The sequence below is a fragment of the Sapajus apella genome, unplaced genomic scaffold, assembly GCF_009761245.1.
Source record: "Sapajus apella isolate SASKATOON/1434 unplaced genomic scaffold, GSC_monkey_1.0 scaffold28, whole genome shotgun sequence".
Classification (NCBI taxonomy): Eukaryota; Metazoa; Chordata; class Mammalia; order Primates; family Cebidae; genus Sapajus; species Sapajus apella.
Window position 1 is genome coordinate 16,678,019 of NW_022436968.1, and position 20,351 is coordinate 16,698,369.

Sequence of the window (20,351 nt, forward strand, 5' to 3'; positions counted from 1 at the left end):
CATTTTTATGTCCATTGTATATAAGGCATGTTGTATCTACATTTACCTTCCTAAACTGATAACCAAACCCCAAAGGCCATCAAATAATATCGTTAGGTTGAATCATCTAACAGTAAAATACTAAGGTGTTCTAATTGCAGGGGAAGTTCAGTTTGAAAGCCTTTGATGGGGCCAGGCGCGGTGGCTCACACCTGTAATCCCAGTACTTGGCGAGGTCGAGGCAGATAGATCACCTGAGGTCAGGAGTTCAAGACCTGCCTGACCAACATGGAGAAATCCCATCTCTACTAAAAATACAAAATTAGCCGGGCATGGTGGTGTATGCCTATAATTCCAGCTACTCAGGAGGCTGAGGCAGGAGAATTACCTGAACCCAGGAGGCAGAGATAGTGGTGAGCTGAGATCATGCCACTGCACTCCAGCCTGGGCAACAAAAGTGAAACTCCCTCTCAAAAAAAAAAAAAAAAAAGAAAAAAAAAAAGAAAGAAAGAAAGAAAGAAAAAGAAAGAAAGTGTTTGCTGGATTTTTTCTAACTGTCAGTTTACTTATAGGTCAGGTGTAGTGGCTCCTGCCTGTAATCCTAGCACTTTGGGAGGCCCAGGCAGGAGGATCACTTGAGGTCAGGAGTTCAAGACCAGCATGACCAGCATGGTGAAACCCCATCTTTACTAAAAAATAATAAAAACAAAAAAGTTAGCTGGGCATGGTGGCAGGCACCTGTAATCCCAGCTACTCAGGAAGCTGAGGCAGAAGAATCGCTTGAACCTGGGAGACAGAGGTTGCAGTGAGCCAAGATGGCGTCACTACACTCCAACCTCAGTGACAGAATAAGACCCTGTCTCAAAAAAAAAATTAGTTAAAGTCTTTATTTTTAATAAGGTCTTACTTTTCAGAGTACCTATGGCTATAATATGGAAAGAGAGAAAAGCGGGGGAAAAGGCACCATGTCTTGGAAAGCATTTTAAGTTATTTAGTAGTTTTTTGTTTCTCTTAATGGTGCCCAGGCCTGCAGACTTCAGGCAAAAGCTTGTGAGATCTCTGTGAAATCTGCCCAGTTCAACAGGAAAACCTCAGGATACTACTATTTGTAATGAGGGTAGGCTTCCTCACAGGACTGGCTCTGCCCATGAAGCTCTCAGTTTAAAAGACCCATTGAGTGCTTGAAGCTCTCAAATCAGCTCTCTTGGGGACTCACTCTTAAACAGAAGCAGACAAGCCACAACCACCAGATATCTGAGGAAAAACTCAAACATGAAACACAGATCAAAACAAACATAAAGAAAGCCACTTGAGGGACACACAGGTTTCCCTGTGAAGGGCACAGAAAATGTCAATAACCTCAGAAGGGTGACAGAAGATACTTCATCCATCAAACAAGAAAGGGATGCTTAAAAAAAAAAAAGAATGAGAAAGAAGAAATTCCAGACATGCAAAACTCAGTAGTTTTGGAAAACTGGAAAAGATGGAAAACTGCCTCTTTGAAAACCTAAGGGGAAGAAAAAGAGGAAAAGCTGGAAAATAAGGTTGAGGAAATCTCCCAGAAAGTAGAGCAAGGAGATTAAAAACAAAGAAATATGACAATAAACAGAAAATTAGAGAACCCATGAATCCAGAAAGTCTAATACCCAAATGATCAGAATTCCAGAAAAAGGGAAGAAAGAAAAGTGAGGGAAAGAAAGCCTCAATAAAACTAATGAAGATGCTTCAAATCTTAAAAACCTTAATTTTCCAGACTGAAACGGCCCACCAAAGACAGATAAAAGACTGAATGTAACACAGAAAACACTACTAACTACCAGACAGAAGAACAAGCTTAGGTTTGGTTTGGTTTTGTTTTGTTTGAGACGGAGTCTCGCTCTGTTGCCAGGCTGGAGTGCAGTGGCGCAATCTTGTCTCACTGCAACCTCCGCCTCCTGGGTTCAAGCGATTCTCCTGCCTCAGCCTCCCCAGCAGCTGGCACTAAAGGCACGTGCCACTACGCCCAACAAATTTTTGCATTTTTAGTAGAGATGGGGTTTCACCATGTTGGCCAGGATGGTCTTGATTTCTTGACCTCGTGATCCACCTGCCTCGGCCTCCCAAAGTGCTGGGATTACAGGCATTAGCCACCGCGCCCAGTCAGCTTTGGTCTTAACAGTAATTTTGGAAGCTAGTGGGTAGTCGACTAACACCTGGAATATTTTAAAATAAAATTATTCCCAACCTTGAATTTTAGGCCCAAGCTATCAATCAAGAATGAGAATAGTATAAAATATTTGCAGACATTTAAGATCTCAAAAACTTTACGCTTTCAGGAAGCTAATGGAGGGTGTGCTACATTAAAAACAAAGAAAGGGAAGGAAGAGAGGGAGGAAGGGGAGGGAGGAAGGAAGGAAGGGGGGGAGGGAGGAAGGAAGGAAGGGAGGGAGGGAGGGAAGGAGGAGGGAAGGAGAGAGGGAGGGGAGGGGAGAGGGGGAGGGGAGGAGAGGGGAGAGGAGGGGAGGAAGGGGAGAGGGGAGGGGGTAGGGAAGAGGGGAGGGGGAAGGGAAGGGGAGGGGGAAGGGAAGAGGGGAGGCCACAGGGGACTGGGGAGGGGGAGGAGAGGGGAGGAGGGGAGAGAGGGGAGGGGGGAGGAGGGGGGAATGGAGGGGGGGGGGGGGGTGGCTGGAGGGGGGGGGGGGGGAAGGACTGAGGAATAGACAAAGAAAGATGAAAACAGGAAGACATAGAAAGCAGGAGATCCAATACAGGAGAGATGTGTGTTTACAACAAAAAAGGTCTAAGATCAAAATGGGCAAATAAGTATTTGGAAAGGATCTTGCTGGGCGCAGTGGCTCATGCCTGTAATCCATGCACTTTGGGAGGCCAAGGCTGACGGATCATGAGGTCAGGAGATTGAGACCATCCTGGCTAACACTGTGAAACCCTGTCTCTACTAAACATACAAAAAATTAGCCTGGCATGGTGGCACCTGTAGTCCCAGCTACTTGGGGGGCTGAGGCAGGAGAATTGCTTAAACCCAGGAGGCACAGGTTGCAGTGAGCTGAGATCACGCCACTGCACTCTAGCCTAGGCAACAGTGCAAGTCTCCGTTCTCAAAAAAAAGAAGGAAAAGATCTTGAGGCAGGATATCAAAGATACAGGAAATTTTTCTAAAGCTAGGTAATAACTGGTTTAAAAGAGTTTAAGAGATAATAACTTTAAGCTAATTATAAGAGTATTTTTTTCCTTTCTCAACTATTTGATGATAAGCAAGTATTAACCAAGTTAATATTTTATTGGGTAGCACTTTGTTTCTTATTTCTTTTTTCTTTTCTTTTCTTTCTTTTTTTTTTTTTTTTTTTTTGAGACAGAGTCACTCTGTCGTCCAGGCTGGAGTTCACTGGCCTGATCTTGGCTCACTGCAACCTCCGCCTGCCAGGTTCAAATGATTCTCATGCCTCAGCCTCCGGAGTAGCTGGGACTACAGGCATGTGCAACCATGCCTGGCTAATTTTTTTGTATTTTTAGTAGAGACATAGTTTCACCATGTTGGCCAGGCTGATCTCGAACTCCTGACCTCAGTTGATCCGCCCACCTTAGCCTCCCAAAGTGCTGGGATTACAGGCGTGAGCCACCACGCCCAGCCCAGCACTTTATTTCTAATAAAACTTTGCTACTTGTCACACTGGCACACAAGTTCTCTAAATTCAGTGCCCATAATTTAGCTAATATTTATCATCAAATAATTGAGAGAAAAAATACTCTTAAAATTAGCCTGCAGTTATTGCCTCTTAAATTAGACAGTATTGAACCAGTTACTACCTAGCTTTAGAAAAATCTCCTGTACATTTGATATCCTCCCTCAAGATTCTTTCAAAATACTCTCTCCACCTCCATGTCTCACCCTGCCCCCGAGACACACACAGCAGCTCGAACTCTAGCTCAGCACACAAGAGGTTCTCATAGGTGACTTCCCCTGCATACTTATGGCATGCAGATTTTCCCAAATTTACTTCTGCAGACATCTCCAGATGCAGTTATACTCACAGCTGGAAAAACCAACTGTGGTTGGCTGAAAAATACACACCAGCCCCACCCTTAAAAAATATGTTCACAGGCCAAGTGAGGTGGCTTTAGCCTGTAATCCCAGCACACTGGGAGGCGAAGGAAGGCAGATTGCCTGAGGTCAGGAGTTCGAGACCAGCCTGGCCAACACGGTCAAACCCCATCTCTACTAAAAATACAAAAAATTAGCCGGGCGTGGTGGGGGGGTACCTGTAATCCCAGCTACTCAGGAGACTGAGGCAGGAGAATCACTTGAACCCAGGAGGTGGAGGCTGCAACGAGCCGATACTGTACCATTACACTCCAGCCTGGGCGAAAAGAGCAAGACTCCATCTCAAAAGACAACGAAAAATAAATGTTCACTTCCTAATCCCCTGAGCTTGTAGATATTACCTTATATGGCTAAGAGAGAATATTACCATATATGACCCCCAAGCATATGATTAAGTGAAGGACACTGAGAAGAGAAGGCGCTTATCCTGGATAATCCAGGTGGGCCCTAAATACAATTACACATATCCTTGTAAGAGAGAGCCAGAGAGAGCTCTGACATAGACAAAGAAAGGAGAAGACACACACAGAGGAAAAGGGGACGTAAAATAAGACAGAGATTTTGAGTTATGTGGCCATGAGCCAAGAAACACCAAGGACCAGAACCTGAGAGAATAAATTTGTGTTGTTTTAAGCCACTAAATTTGTGGTAATTTATTACAGTAGCCATGGGAAACTAGTATACCACTCTGCCACAGCAGCACTCACAGATGCACACACACAAGGCCACCTTTACAGGCAAGGACCCTCTGGTTATCACTTTCTCTTTAAAAACAAAACAAAACAAACAAACAAACAGCAGTTTGGGAATCCAGGACTTTGAGAACAGCCTGGGCAACACAGCAAGACCTAAACTCTGTAATAAAAACAAAACAAACAAACATATAAAAACAATAACAGAAAACCCTCCTGTAAGAAAGAGTTGGTAGTTTACTAAAGGCTTTGGTAGGTAAATTAAACCCTATGGTAAGTGATTCAACATAAATCAAATTTTCTATCCCTTTCTTCATCTTGAAAACCAAAGGCTGAATAAAGATATATCACTAAGTATACAGGTTACGTGACAGTGGCCTTATTTTTGTGATGACTTTCTGTCCCACTGTCCACTGTATAGAGAGGAAGATGATCAAGTAAAGACACTGATTTTCCTGTGCAGTCTGTGAATTCAGTGTCATTGCTATGTCGTGCCTCATAATCCCTAACCACACATCTTTAAGTGCTATCTGAGTTCTGTTTCCTTTGCATTGACACAGTATTCGCTAGCTTTTTCAGCACACACGAACCCAAGACAGGTCTTTTTCTTTCATTCTACGTGTTGGAAAATACTTTAGTTCTTCACATAAGACAAAAATTAGATACTAACTTTCTCAAAACAGCCAACAAGAGAAATCCTAATCATGTGGCTGTGTATTACCGTATTAGAAAAAGAATTGTGGGCTGGGCGCAGTGGCTCACGCCTGTAATCCCAGCACTCTGGGAGGCTGAGGCAGACAGATCACCTGAGGTCAGGAGTTCGAGACCAACCTGACCTACATGGAGAAACCCTGTCTCTACTAAAAATACAAAATTAGCTGGGCATGGTGGCACATGCCTGTAATCCCAGCTACTCAGGAGGCTAAGGCAGGAGAATTGCTTGAACCTGGGAGGTGGAGGTTGCAGTGAGCTGAGACTGCACCATTGCACTCCAGCCTAGGCAACAAGAGCAAAACTCTGTCTCCAAAAAAAAAAAAAAAAAAGGAATAGGCTTGAGTAGTTGAAAGGTTATGTACTAATCAACTGCGACTAGATTTTAACAGTTTGAAATATCATTTTCAAAAAAAAGGCAAAATTAACACTTTTTTGTCCAGCCTTTGATATTTCCATAGCCAAGAACCAAATGCTTCTAAAGTGTGACGAATGATCATTCTAATTAAACTGATCAAACACTTAGCTGTGTGCTTAGTGATATAATGCCCTTAAGAGGATTAGACAAATAATTCTGGAAATATACAAATCCATCATATTTATTAATGAATTCGTGTTTCAATAAGTGACTACATATAAATTCTCATTTGTCCAAGTCACTGACCTAAAAATGATTGGAGTATATATACTGGAAATATTCCCTATTGTGCTGCTTGATTTTTTGCTCTCTGCAGTGTTTTTGCTGAAAAGATCCTTCAGTATAGTCCAATTTGTCTATTTTTTTCCTTTATCATGGCACTCTGTATGTCCTATTTAGGAAATCTTTGCTTATTTTTTCTTTTTCTAAAAGCTTTGTTGTTTTATCTTTCTCAGACCTACATTCTACCTAGAACTGTTATTAGAGATCCAGAACTTATTAGAAGATTAGGTAGAATTCTAAGACTTCTTTCTCCCCCATCACTTCTGAATATCATCATCTGGGGCTAACTACAAGCTCCCTTGTTTCTTTAAGGCCATTACAGCCACTGAGCACACCACAGAGAACTGAAGACCGCTGAAGCTTCTTTTTTCTTCCCTTCCACCAGCCTTCATCTTTGGCTTCCTCCCTTCCCTGCCTACTTAATCATGAGCTGCCACTTCAACCTCTCTTTTTAGCACTCTCGATTTCCCCCAACTCACTCACTCAAACACAAATCCCAACCCTGGCAAGGAAAAAGCATTATGGGCCAGTTGGCTTTGGAGCTACAGGAAACTGGGTTTGAAATCTGATTATACAATTTACAAACTGCAGGAGCTTGGCAGTCAGTTGACGTTTCTATTTTCTCATCTGTGAAACTGAGAAAGGCTGGGGCTTAGTGTGGAGGAAGGTGGGGTAGAGTATGGAGGTAAAGGTTAACAATCCCAATGCCTTGTAGGCCTATTGTAAGGATGAGAAATAATGTATGTTAAGACCCTGGTGCGGAGTAGGCACTGAATAAGTATATAAACAGTAGCAAAAAAGAATCAATCAGTGAATCAGTAAAATTGCTAGACAACTCACTCAACTGCACTGCTAGAGAAACTCTCCCTCACAGCTGGGCTTCCAATGGTAAGCTCTTTCCCCTTCCTGCACTGGCTATTTTAACTTTTACCACAACCCCTCAAGACCTCCACTTCATTCCTCTGCCTGCCTCCTCACTTTCAATAAATATCTGGGGGACTTCTGCTTCTGGTCAAGATGAAGGATTGAATTTATCTTCTTGTTGGAGAAAACCAAGAAGTGGACGAAACATACAAAGAAACACTTTTCAAGATATTATCAGGCAACAAAAGACAGTGATCCCTAAGAGACAGGAAAGGATTGAGGTGAGTCCTAAGTAAGACTTCACTAGGTTATCACCTTGAGTGAGTTTCCAGCAGTGGCACAGGGAGAGGAAACCCAGGCCCAGGGCGGCAGACTTGAGCTGACAGTTCAGAAAAACCAAGGCAGCTGTAGTCCAAAGGAAAAGAGAGATCTTCACAGAGATTTTCAGAGACCTGCAGAGAGTTTCCTTCAAGGATTCAGTGAGGCTGGGCAGGGCGGCTCACGCCTGTAATCCCAACACTTTGGGAGGCCTAGGCAAGCGGATCACTTGAAGTCAGGTGTTCGAGACCAGCCTGGCCAACATGGTATAACCCCCTCTCTAATAAAATACAAAAATTAGTCTGAGGTTGTGGTGTGCACCCGTAGTCCCAACTATCTGGGAGGCCTACGCATGAGAAACGCTTGAACCCGGCAGGTAGAGGTTGCAGTAAGCAGAGATCATGCTACTTTTCTTCAGCCTGGGCAACAGAGTAAGACTCTGTAAAAAAAAAAAAAAAAAAAAAAAAAAAGAGGAAGAAGAAGAAGAAAGAAAAAAGAAAATAATTCAATTGAGTCATGCTTATAGGTGTAAGGAAACCAAAGAGGCTCGGGCATGGTGGCTTACACCTGTAATCCTGGCACTTTGGGAGGCCAACGTGGGTGGATCACGAGGTCAGGAGTTTGAGATCATCTTGGCCAACATGGTGTAATTCCATCCCTACTAAAAACACAAAAATTAGCCGGGCATGGTGGCATGTACCTACAATCCCAGCTACTCGGGAAGCTGAGGTAAGAGAATCACTTGAACCAGGGAGTCAGAGGTTGTGGTGAGCCAAGATCACGCCACTGAACTCCAGCCTGGTGACAGAGTGAGACTCTGTCTCAAAAAACAAAACAAAACAAAGAGGCTGGAGAAAAAAACACTAGAATATACTACAGATGACAGAACAGTGCCCACACTCACAGAATCAAGAAGTGTCTGCTCCCACCTGCCAAATTAGAGCACCTCATGATTCAACAGACATTGGGTACAGTACACAGAAGGGTCTTGCTCAGTTCGTGGAAAGAATTAGCCTTAAATTGAGCATTATCTGGTCCCACTAAACAAATCTTAAGGCAAGACCTTAAAGAGTCAAACTATTTCCAATTAAGTTAATTGCATCACAAAACAAAGCTCAAGAATATTTACAGGAATACAAAAGTACCCAACACCCACAATCTTAAAGCAAGACCTTCAAGAGTCAAACTATGTCCAAGTATATTAATCGCATCACTGAATAAAGCTCAAGAACATTTATAGGAATACAAAAATATCCAATACCCAAAAAGGTAAACTTCTCAATATTTAGCATCCAATCAAAATTACCAGGCACATAAAGAAGCAGGGAAATATGACTCATGATAAGAAGATCTGACCCAGAGCTGACAAAAAGATTACAATTAGCAGGCAAGGATATTAAAAACAGTTATAATTATATTCCATATGTTCAAAAAGCTAAGTAGAGATATGGAAGATATTTTAGAAGACCCAAATAACACTTCTAGAGCTAAAAACTACAAATTTAAAATATATATATTTGAATTTAAAATATATATCTGAATTTAAAAATATATATTTGAATGAGATTAATACTGTAGACATTAGCAAAGAAGAGATTACTAAATGTGAGCCAGGCACAGTGGGGTGAGCCTATAACCCTGGCTACTCAGGAAGCTGAAGAGGAAGGGTAGCTTGAGCCCAGGAGTTCAAATCTAGCCTGGGCAACGTAGTCTCACCTTATAAAGTGAGGTGAGACTCTATCTCAATTTAAAAAGAAAAAAAGTTAAAAGAAACTAAGTGTAAAGACATAGCCATGGAAACTATCCAAAGTGAAACAGAAAAAAAAGAGAACTTTAAAAAATGAACAGAGTCTCAGTGAGCTGTGAGAGAACTTTAAGCAGCCTAACATACAGTATATGGAGTTCCTGCAAAAGACAGAATAGTGAAGAAGGAACAGAAAAACGTATGTGAAGAAATAATAGCAGAAACGTGTCCAACTTTCTTGAAAACAAAAACCCTACAAATTCAAGACACTGAATGAATCTCAATGGCACAAGAGACATGAAGAAAACCACATCAAAGTACATCATGATCAAATTACTCAACACCAATGATAAAAATAAATCTTTTTTTTTTAGACAGAGTCTTGCTCTGTCACTCAGGCTGGAGAGCAGTGGCACAACCTGAGCTTACTGCAGCCTCTATCTCCTGGGTTTAAGTGATTCTCCTGTCTCAGCCTCCCAAGTAGCTGGGATTACAGGCGTGTGCCACCACACCCAGCTAACTTTTGTACTTTTAGTAGAGACAGGGTTTCACCATGTTGGCCAAGGCTGGTCTCATACTCCTGAGCTCAAGTGATCTGCCACTTCAACCTCCCAAAATGCTGGGATTACAGGCGTGAGCCACCAAACTCGGCAGATAAAAAGAAATCTTAAAGCAGCCAGAGAAAAAAAGACATAATATGTATAAAAACAAGGATAACAGATTTCTCATTGAAAACAATGCAAACAAGAAAGAGGCTATAACTTTAAAGCACTAAAAATAAAAATACAGTCTACCTAGAATTTTATACCCAGTGAAAATACCTTCAAAATTGAAGGCAAAATAAAGATATTTTCAGACACACAAAAGTGAAAACGTTATCACCATTGGAAACAAGAAATGTTAAAGGAAGTCTTTTTAAGCAGAAAGAAAATGATTCCAGATGGAAATATGGATCTGCAAAAAGGAAAGAAAATTAATTCCAAGTTCTCTAAGGGGAAAAGAAAGAAAGAAAGAAAAAAAGGCACCATAAATGGTAAATACATGGTAAATATATAAGATTTTGTAAATTACTATTTACATATTTTTAAAAGATAATTTTTCAAACAAAAGTGGTAACAGTATAATGTGGGGTTTATTACATAAATATGACAACAATAGCACAAAGGTCAGAAGGAGAGAAAAGAAAGTATAATATTACAAGGTTCCAATGTTATAAGCACTCACTGTAGTGTCACATTGGAATGGCTGATTAAAAACTGACGCAAGTCTACCTGGATTCTGCCATTCCCGAAAGGATCTATGAGCCTACTATGTGACTTGATCTTAAAGCTGACATCATATCTGATAAAGAACTATAACTGCAGTTAACAAGCACATGTAAGAATGGTCATGGGGTTGGGTGCGGTGGCTCACGCCTGTAATTCCAGCACTTTGGGAGGCAGAGGTGGATGATCACAAGGTCAAGAGATCGAGACCATCCTGGCCAACACAGTGAAACCTCATCTCTACTAAAAACACAAAAATTAGCTGGGCATGGTGGCACGCACCTGTAGTCCCAGCTACTTGGGAAGCTGAGGCAGGAGACTCACTTGAACTCAGGAGGTGGAGGTTGCAGTGAGCCAAGATCACACCACTGCACTCCAACCTGGCGACAGAGTGAAATCCCGTCTTAAAAAAAAAAAAAAAAAAAAAAAAAAAAGGTCATGGGAACTCTAATTGTCAGACACACTTCTCAGGTTGAAAACAAATAGCACAGGTCCCTGTCAGTATTTTTTCTACATCTCTACATATATGTATTCACAAATTAACTCTAATGGGGAACATGCACCAGGTCAGGATGATTTGCTCTCCAGGCATGTGATGGTCAGTACAAGTCTGGCACTGAGTTGGACACCTCACTCAACTCTCAAAGCCTTAGTTTCCACATCTACAAAATTGCTTCTAAGATACTTTCTGTGATTTGGGTAATGCTGGAAAGGCTGATGTGCTACTTAAGACTTACATATTGAGCCACTAAGAAAACATGTCTCTCGCCGGATGCAGTAGCACACAACTACAACCCCAGGCATTCAGGGAACTGAGGCCACCAGTTGCAGGCTGTAATGTACCATGATCATGCCTGTGAATAGCCACTGTACTCTAGTCTGGGCAACACAGTGAGACCCTCATCTCAAAAATAAATAAATACAAAAATATGTCTGTCGATACAAAATATTCTTGAAGTAATCCCAAAAGAATAATTATTTTTGAAAATGACCATTTTGTCATCCTCAAGTTGTCATTTTAAATTGATCCTATGAAAATCTGCCTACCAACTGCTAGCTCCCAACACTGCCCACCAATATTTTCTTTAGACAAAGTAACCATGACTCTTAACTACCTTCAAATCAGAAAGGTGAATTTAATCTTAATTCTAAATGAAATATTAATATACATTTGTAGAGCCTACAATTTAAGAAATATTTATCTGGAATTCCTAAAGCATTTCTGGAAGTCCTAAAGAAAATCTATCTATTTTAGAAAGAAAATTTCAAGGAATTATAGAAAATAGCATTAAATTATCAAGACACACCTCTGTACAACACTCTACCACCATCTGCAAAGAGATTACTAATTTCTCATAATAGTAATCATCTATGCCTGCAGAGGAAGAAGGAAGAAAGTTATATCATAATATCTGGGTAGTTTTTAGAAGTGTCTGAAGAGCTAGGCACAGAAGCTCACACCTGTAATCCCAGAGTACTGGGAGACCAAGAAGGGAGAATTACTTGGTCAGGGGTTTGACATCAGTCTGGCCAACATGGTGAAACCCCGTCTTTACTAAAAATACAAAAATTAGCCAGGCGTGGTGGCACACACACCTGTAGTCCCAGCTACCGGAGAGGCTGAGGTAGGAGAATTGTTTGAACCGGGAGGCGGAGGTTACAGTGAGCCGAGACTGTGCCACTGCACTACGGCCTGGGTGACAAAGTGAGACTCTGTCTGAAAAAAAAAAAAAAAAACCGTCTGAAGAAACAGAAACTTGCTTGCATTTAACTCATAAGTTATTGATTTGCACATAAATGTCAAATGGCCCATCTTAAAAGCAAAAACAAACAAACAAACAAACAAACAAACAAAAACCAACTAGAAAGCTCCAGCACGTCCAACATAAAGAAATGTGCTTTAATCTTCGTATAGTTTATTGCTGGCTTTGAAAACTGTATTATTTCACACAATTTGGCCAGCTCTCAAAGAATAATTAGGCATTCTTCTCAAATAATTTTTTAAAAATACTTCTTACATAGAAAAATGATTGTCAGCTACCCAATAATGGGCATTTTGAGACTAGAAGTGCAGCACTGCTTTATCCAAATATGTGTTTTCCTTCCAAGTTTAAAGGGGAAAAAGCTTCAAGTTTTTTTCCCCAGTGCTCCGAAAGATTAGAATGTAAACACAAACCAAACAGAACTATAATTAGCATTTCAAATGGCAAATAATGTACAGTGTAATTTTATATGAATCAATTAACAAAAATTGTATATTTAACAACACTTACTGAATGCCCACTATGTATAAGGCTGTGTGATGTGGGAGTTAAAAAGATGAATAGATAGAGCTTTCTAGTTCTATGAAAAGCCCCATAATAGCATTAGTTTTGGGGATTTAACAAATGGAAAAAAAAAAAAAAAAAAAAACTCTTAATGGTTATCAGTCCTGCTGAGGCTCCCTGTGATATTTGAGCAGTCACTCACAGGCAGCTAAAGGTTGAAGGCTCAATATCTCAGAGAGCCAGGCAACCATAGGATTTAGCCCCAAACCTAAACAATAAAATCAGTCGGACTTCCAGAAAGACCCAGAACAACACTTAGCAGTAAATACCTACGCATTTCCCCAGAAGCATATGAACAGAAATATTAAGTGTGTAGAAAGAGTAATGGTAGGGGTTTAACAGGGAACAGAAGAAAGAATGGAAAATAATGTGAATTTTTATTTGTCTCAAGCAGAATTTCATAGTATAAGCAAAATTTAAAACGCTGCCTTTGGATACTGACATATGAAAGCGCTCATTTGATTTAAGAAAATCGAGTTTTATGCTTATGTTTCTTTTAATCGCCCATAAGGATTAATAATTTTGGTCATATTTTACTATCTGCCAGATAGTATTTATGCACTGAACATGGCAAAGGCTGAGTGAAAAATCCAGAACATCCAATGGTATAAGATGCGTCTGATTTCCTCTCAGAATATAACAAATGTATAAACTGTCATATCTAATAGTCACTAAACACCAACAATATATCTAAAGCCAACTGAGTTAGGCAAAGTTGAATTTGAAAGAAATGTTCTATTTGAATGCTTATCTATTACTTGAAAAACTAAGATCCAATTATAAATTCTCCTTGATCACTTTAGCTTTTGTGCCTTTGAGGGTACTACTTCTGTAACAACTCCCTAATATTGCTGGCAACATGTGGTGAGTTTTACTCTGGGCCAGAAATTCACAGAATATTTGACACAACTGGAGAGTTAAGCCCTATTAGTATATTCATATTACAGATAAGGAAACCACTTTGGGCAGATTACTTAACCTCTTTGCCTGGGTTTCTCATCTTTATTTATTTGTTTGTTCGTTCGTTTGTTTTTGAGATGGAGTCTTGCTGTCACCTAACCTGGAGTGCAATGGTGCAATCTCGGGTCACTGCAACCTCCAATTCCCAGGTTCAAGTGATTTTCCAGCCTCAGCCTCCTGAATAGCTGGGACTACAGATGTGCACCACCACACTCTGCTAATTTTTGTATTTTTAGTAGAGACTGGGTTTCACCATGTTAACCAGGCTGGTCTTGAATGCTCGACCTCAAGTGATCCACCCACCTAGGCCTCCCAAAGCAATGGGATTATAGGTGTGACCCACTGCGCCTAGCCTCAAAGTTATTTTTAAAAGGTAAATAAGTTAAATAGGAAAGAAGCAATGACTAACATGAATCGACACTTGTAACATCTCCAAAAACCTGAAAAATCTAACCAATTACTTAGAATCTGTTAATTCATTCCAAAAATATTTATTCAACACCCATCATGTGCTAGGTCCAGAGAATACAGTAGTAGCTAAGTTAGACATTATAAATGAGGAGCATGTGCTCACTTATTTGTGGAGGCTAAAAATTAAAACAATTGAACTCATGGAGCTAGAGAGTAAGAAGGATCATTACCAGAGGCTGAGAAGGATAGTGGGGAAGTGCAGGGGAAGTGGTTAGCTAATGGGTACAAAAAAATAGTTAGAAACAGTGAATAAGTGGGCTGGGAGTGGTGGCTCAGGCTTGTAATCCTAACACTTTGGGAGGCTAAGAGGCAGGAGGATCCCTTGAGCCCAGGAGTTTGAGACCAGGCTGGGCAACATAGGGAGACTCTGTCCCTTTAAAAAAAAAAAAAAAGAAAAGGAAAAAGAAACAATGAATAAGATCTAGTATTTGGGCCAGACACCATGGCTCACGCCTGTAATCCCAGCATTTTGGAAGGCCAGGGCAGGTGGATCACCTGAGGTCAGGAGTTCAAGACCAGCCTGACCAACATGGTGAAACCCTATCTCTACTGAAAAATACAAAAATTAGCTGGGCATGGTGGCAGTTGCCTGTAATCTCAGTAGGAGGCTGAGGCAGGAGAATAGCTTGAACCTGGGAGGCAGAGGTTGCAGTGAGCCGATATCATGCCATTGCACTTCAGCCTGGGCGACAGAGCAAGACTCCATCTCCAAAAAGAAAAAAAATCTAGTATCTGATAGCACATCAGGTGACTATAGTCAATAATAATTTAATTGTACATTTTAAAATAGCTCAAAGAGTATATTTGGATCGTTTGTAACACAAAGGATAAATGCTGGAGATGATGGATACCCCATGCACCCTGATGTGACTATTACACATCGTGTGCCTGTTTTGAAATATCTCACATACCCCGTAAACATATAGACCTATTAGGTATACAAAATAAATTTTTTTAACTCTACATATAAAGCAGATATCATAGTGCAGGTTTTCAAACATGAGCTTCGATATCTATTACCACATACTTGAGATCTTTAAACCTCACTAAAAGTTCCCACAGCAGCTCCACTATTTCTTTTCTTTTTTAAAAAAAAAAATTTGGTTCTCACTCATAGGTGGGTGTTGAACGAGAACAAGTGGACTCAGGGAGAGGAGCATCACACCCTGGGGGCAGTTGGCGGGGATAGGGGAGAGATATGCAAGGGTAGGGAGGGAGAGGAGGGTGGGGTGGGGAGGGATAACATGGGGAGAAATGCCAGATATAGTATACACCTAAAGTAAAATAAATAAATTTTTTTAAAAACACACAAAAAAATTGATACTACACACCAAGATTATTCATATTTGTTTTCATTACAGTCACCTTTGACTCTCCTCCTCCTCTTTTCTAGGACAGTAGATTTAGTTTTTAAACTACTCCTTTTAGTTTCTTCCAAACTTGAGAACTCTCATGTCAATCAGCAGCCTCTGCTAATGAGGGGCCTTGGATCTCTCCCCATAGCCCCAACCTATCAGTTTCCTAAATTGACTGTGTAAATGCTTTTCACTGTTGGAAAATTTCCCATGGCTCCCTCAACTTCTGTTCATATCATTTTCTAATCCACAATAGCCTTCCTCCTCTCAGCATGACCACTTCCTGCTCAACCTTTTTGCAAATCCCTTCCATGAACTCTGGGCAATTCATGCCTATACTCAGGGACTGTTTCTTCATCTTTCAACCGATATCTTGTAGGTTGATATCTTTTGGTACGGAAGCCTGTTGTCTTGTGACAACTCTATTGTCCTTATTTTCTTTTTCCTTAGAACCTTAAAATATTATCACTGGTCATGCATGATCCTCTTTTTTTTTTTTTTTTAATACACTATCTGCCCCCCCATCCAAAGTTTCAATTACCCATGGTCAATCAGGTTCTGAGAATAGGTGAATACAGTACAATAAGATAATTTGAAAGAGAGAGAAACACATTCACATAACTTTTTATTACAGTATACTGTTAATAATTGTTCTGTTTATTATAAATGTTAATCTCTTACTGTACCTAATTTAAAAATTAAATTTTATCAAGGTATGTACACATGGAAAAGAAGGATATACATAGGGTTGGGTACCATAGGAGGTTTCAGGTATCTACTGGGGGATTTGGAACATATTCCACTTGGATAAGGGGGGAATTACTGTACAATGATCACCTGTGAACTCACCATGAAACCCAAGGACTAGGTCATTACTAATAACTAACATCCATGTATGTGTTCCTTCCCACATGCCATCCCCTTAGGATAACTGCCATCCTGTTTTATATTAATCATTCTCTTGCTTTCTAAAAAAAAATGTGTATTTCAACAGACACATACTCAAAACAGCAAGTGCATGTTTGTATTTAGTGTTTGTATTTAATTGTTTCCCTGGCTTATATAAATTAGTACAACCATTTTGGAATATAATTTGGCAATACCTAATAAGTTGAATATTCACATACCCTACAAACCAGCAATTTTATTCCTTGGTATTAACCCAAGAGAAACACTTGCACGTGTGCCCAGAAAACATGAATAATCAGAGCAACACTGCAATATTTCAAAAAATGAAAAAAACAAAACAAAAACAACAACAAAAAAATAATAATGATCACTGAGAGGAGAAGCAGCATACTGCGTTATAAGACACATAGTGGAATATTGTACTGCAATAAAAGTCAGTGAGCTACAACTACATACAGTATGAAATAATCTAGAGATATCATATTGAGTGAGGGAAAAAAAGTTCCAGAAGTCAATGGATAGTATGACTTTAAAGTTTAAAAAAAAAAAACTTTTTAAAAAATATAATTATGACCTAACCTTTTCAGCAAAACAACAAAATTCTTCTTTTGAGAACGTATGCCTTATCTTTCAAAGCTACATTATCTTCTCCCTAGTCTAACAGTTTTATGAGTAAAGTCACAAGAAACTTTTATATCCTTATGCAGTTTACCTAATTCGCTATCTGTGGTGGTACTAAGACCTCCAACCACAAAGATTTCATCTTGGAAGGGCTTTATTTTTCTTCTTGAAGTAAAGTTAACTTAAGGTTAGAGCAATCTAGGAATAAGAAAACTTACATATGTTATCCTATAAAAGTACAGCAGAACTACCTCATATTAAAGCCAAGATTCATCTGACAAGTCATAGTAATCTGAAACTGAGGTATCCCCAAAGATAATCCATCCACTGAATGTAAAATGGAGTTATCAACATTACATCTGAAAATACGAGCAAAACCAGGATTTTTCGGCTTTCTAAAAACCTGAAATTTTAATTTCAAAATATTTCATTTTTACCTTAAGAAAATTACTTTTTAGGGAAAAATACATTAAATACAACTGCAAAAGAATAATAATAAAAAAATCCACCAATCAGGGCCTTTTCCAATGAGGGTTATGCATATTCTCTGTAGCTGATTATAGCTGAATTACACTGCAGCTTCCCTTCGACCTTGGGAACCCTGCTCACTCTCAGAGTTACTGCGAGGTCTTCTGTTTCATTTATTATTAGTCTTTGTATCTGCAATGCTGTAACATGCGATAGAAATATCAACATTGTGAGCTCGCAGCACCCAAAACTACAGAAATGTTTCCAAAAAACATAAAGCTGGGGGAGGGGGGCGGGGGAAGGATGAAAGAAGGAAAAGAAACAAAAACAAAACAAGAGGAAAACAAAGTTAATGGTATTCAGATGGGAAATTTCTTATTTTTACTTTGTGAAGACTTTATTTCCTAATCAGCATAGTGATATATAACCATTAGCATGCAATTTTTAAATTTAAGATGTCCAAGAAAAATTATTATTTATAAAAAAACACGACTGAATATAAAATTGGCTAAACTTAGCCCAGCAATTTATAAATGAAAGTTCCTATAGAAAACAAACCTTACAGGATTTTGTGTCCAGAAGAGAGAAATAATCAGGCAACCCAGTGGGTTCACTTAGTTTCGTGTCATTTGCTTTTTGTCCATTATGTAATGCTTCCCCTAGCTTTAGGTCTCTCTGTTTAAGCAACCATTCAGGTATATCACAGAATTGTCACAAAATCAGTACCTGGTTATAACTTTCAAAAGCAGCTTAAAAGGTGCCTTGCAGACGTGTCATATGCAGCAGAAGCTTTGGGGAGAAAATCTGCTGGTGTCATTACTTCTCCAGGCTTCCTCCCCAGGTCTCCCATTCCCTCCTCCCCCAGCATCCCCGGCGACACGATCTGCGGGCAGCTCCCGGCTCGACGCAGGGGAAGCACGTCTTGACTGCAATGCAAACCCTCGCAGGGTCTGAACCAGGGAAGGCAGACTCGGCCCTGGCCGGGAGTGTGGACGAAAGCTGCAGGGAGGGCCGCAGGGGCGCCAGCAGCGGGTGGGCAGGGATGCCCCGCGAGGGCAGTCCGCAGTGCACGCGCACAATAAAACCCAATGCACAACTTCCCCAGCCGTTCCTCTCCGCTTCCCGGATTCCCTGAAAGGTGCCGCGTAGGCGTTAGCTCGCTCAGGCGCGGGCGCGGGCGCTCTCACCCGCGCCGGTTAGGTTTTCCGCTGACAATTACATCAGTCCTTCTCCTAGCCCCTGCTTCAATCCCCAGGCAGCCTGCAGGGCTTAGGGGCGCCGGCCCGCGCGCGAGACTGCGGGCGCGAGTGCCAGGCAGCCGGAATTCCCAGCAACGAGGGGGAGGGAGGGCGGCAAACAGGGACCGCGACACAGACGCCCCCTCCCATCCCGGCCGCGGGAATGGGCTGACACCGCCGCCCCCCACTTCCCTGTAGCCCCGCTATCCCGCTGGGGGCGCCTCCAGGGGGACGGCGATGCCCTGGTGGCCCGAAGCTGCGGGTGCCTACCCGCGCGTCCCTCGGGGTCCTCGGCCCGCCGGAGGCGCACAATGCCCCGGGCCGCGATGCGGGCACAGTGGCTCCCGCCCCAGGCATCCCCTTTGCAGCTAGGACACCTACCTGGAGCGCGAGCCGCGGCGCCGCGGGTTCTGCGGCGGCTGCGCGGCTGCGGCGGGAGGCGGGAGGCGGCCCAGGCAGGCGGACCGGCGCGCGGGCTGGCGGAGGAGAGGAGGTACGGTCGCCGCCTGCGCCGAGCCGCGATCGCCAGCACCGACAGCGGCGGCGGCGACCGTGCTGCGCCTCCAGTGGTCCGCGGCGCCGCAGCCCCTCCTCTCCCACGGGCGGGGCGCGCTAGCGGGGCGGTGCTCCGGGCTCCCCGCCCCCGGCTCCCGCCTGTCCGCCCGGCTGGAGTAGAGCCGCCAGCGGCCCGGGCTTCCGACGCGCACCCACCCTACTAGGCGTCTCTCCCTGCTCCGCCGGACGGGCCGGGGACACGGCTCACTGCGCCCCGATCACGCGGGGTCCCACAGCCGGGGCTTTCCCCTGGCCCGGCCTCCGTGGGAACCCCTGGTGTCCCGAGATTACCCGCCGTGGCAACCCCAGGCTGCCATCCGCGGGCCTGCGCGCTGTAGCGAAGCCCTCGCCCGCGCAGTACGGCGGAGGTGGGCCGGCAGCGCTCGGCAGGGGTGTCCCCGAACAGCTCCAGCGCTCGGTCCCGGGAGCGCCGCAGCCGGGAGCACTGCGGGAGACCGATTCCGAAAGGAACGGCTGCCTGACGGCCTCCGCTCGGGGCTGCCAAGCCCCTGTCCCTGGGCGCCCTTCTAAGGCCGTCATTTCATACACACACGCGACTGTGCGTGCCTGCTCTCGTCCCTGTCTCACTTGGGAGCAAAAACTTCCCGGGCCCAGAGAAATACTTCGATTCTGTGAAAGGAAGAGCCGGTTCCTTCAAGCCCCTGGCAAAGCCCAGCAAAGTCAATCAGTCCCACCTCACTACAACCCTTACACACCCTCAAACGCTTCCACACTCCAAGCCACTCCCGGCCTGCGTCCCGAGAGCAGATTAATCTAAAGGCAATTTTGCTGGGAGAGACGGGGTAATTTAAATATTTGTACAGACATTCTGTAACGAGTGACTGAAGACATGTCAATATTTCAAGACATTTGTGTCATCATCTGGGGGTGGGAGGTGGTGGGGAGTCCAGAGGACATCGACCGGACCTAACAAACTATTATAGAACATGCTGGGGTGCCTTCAAAAACTGAAGATATTTCTTGCTAATGAGGCAACTGTGTGATGGCATTTCATTGTTCCCTGTGCTGACAAAATAATTTGCTGTGAAACATAGTCGACTATGTACTCCTTCCC

At 42.5% G+C, this 20,351-nt stretch overlaps 1 protein-coding gene across 2 annotated transcripts in view; it reads right to left on the reverse strand.

Annotated features, from left to right (window-relative positions):
* Window positions 1-19,288, reverse strand: part of OSBPL6 (oxysterol binding protein like 6) — a 206,058-nt gene extending 186,770 nt beyond the window's left edge. Inside the window, exon 1 of one of the 2 annotated variants that reach the window (XM_032292828.1) lies at window positions 19,103-19,288. The gene's annotated coding sequence lies outside the window, so the exon portion shown is untranslated. The remainder of the gene's footprint in view (window positions 1-19,102) is intronic. The other variant, XM_032292814.1, reaches the window with a different exon arrangement.
* Between the last annotated feature and the right edge of the window lie 1,063 nt (window positions 19,289-20,351).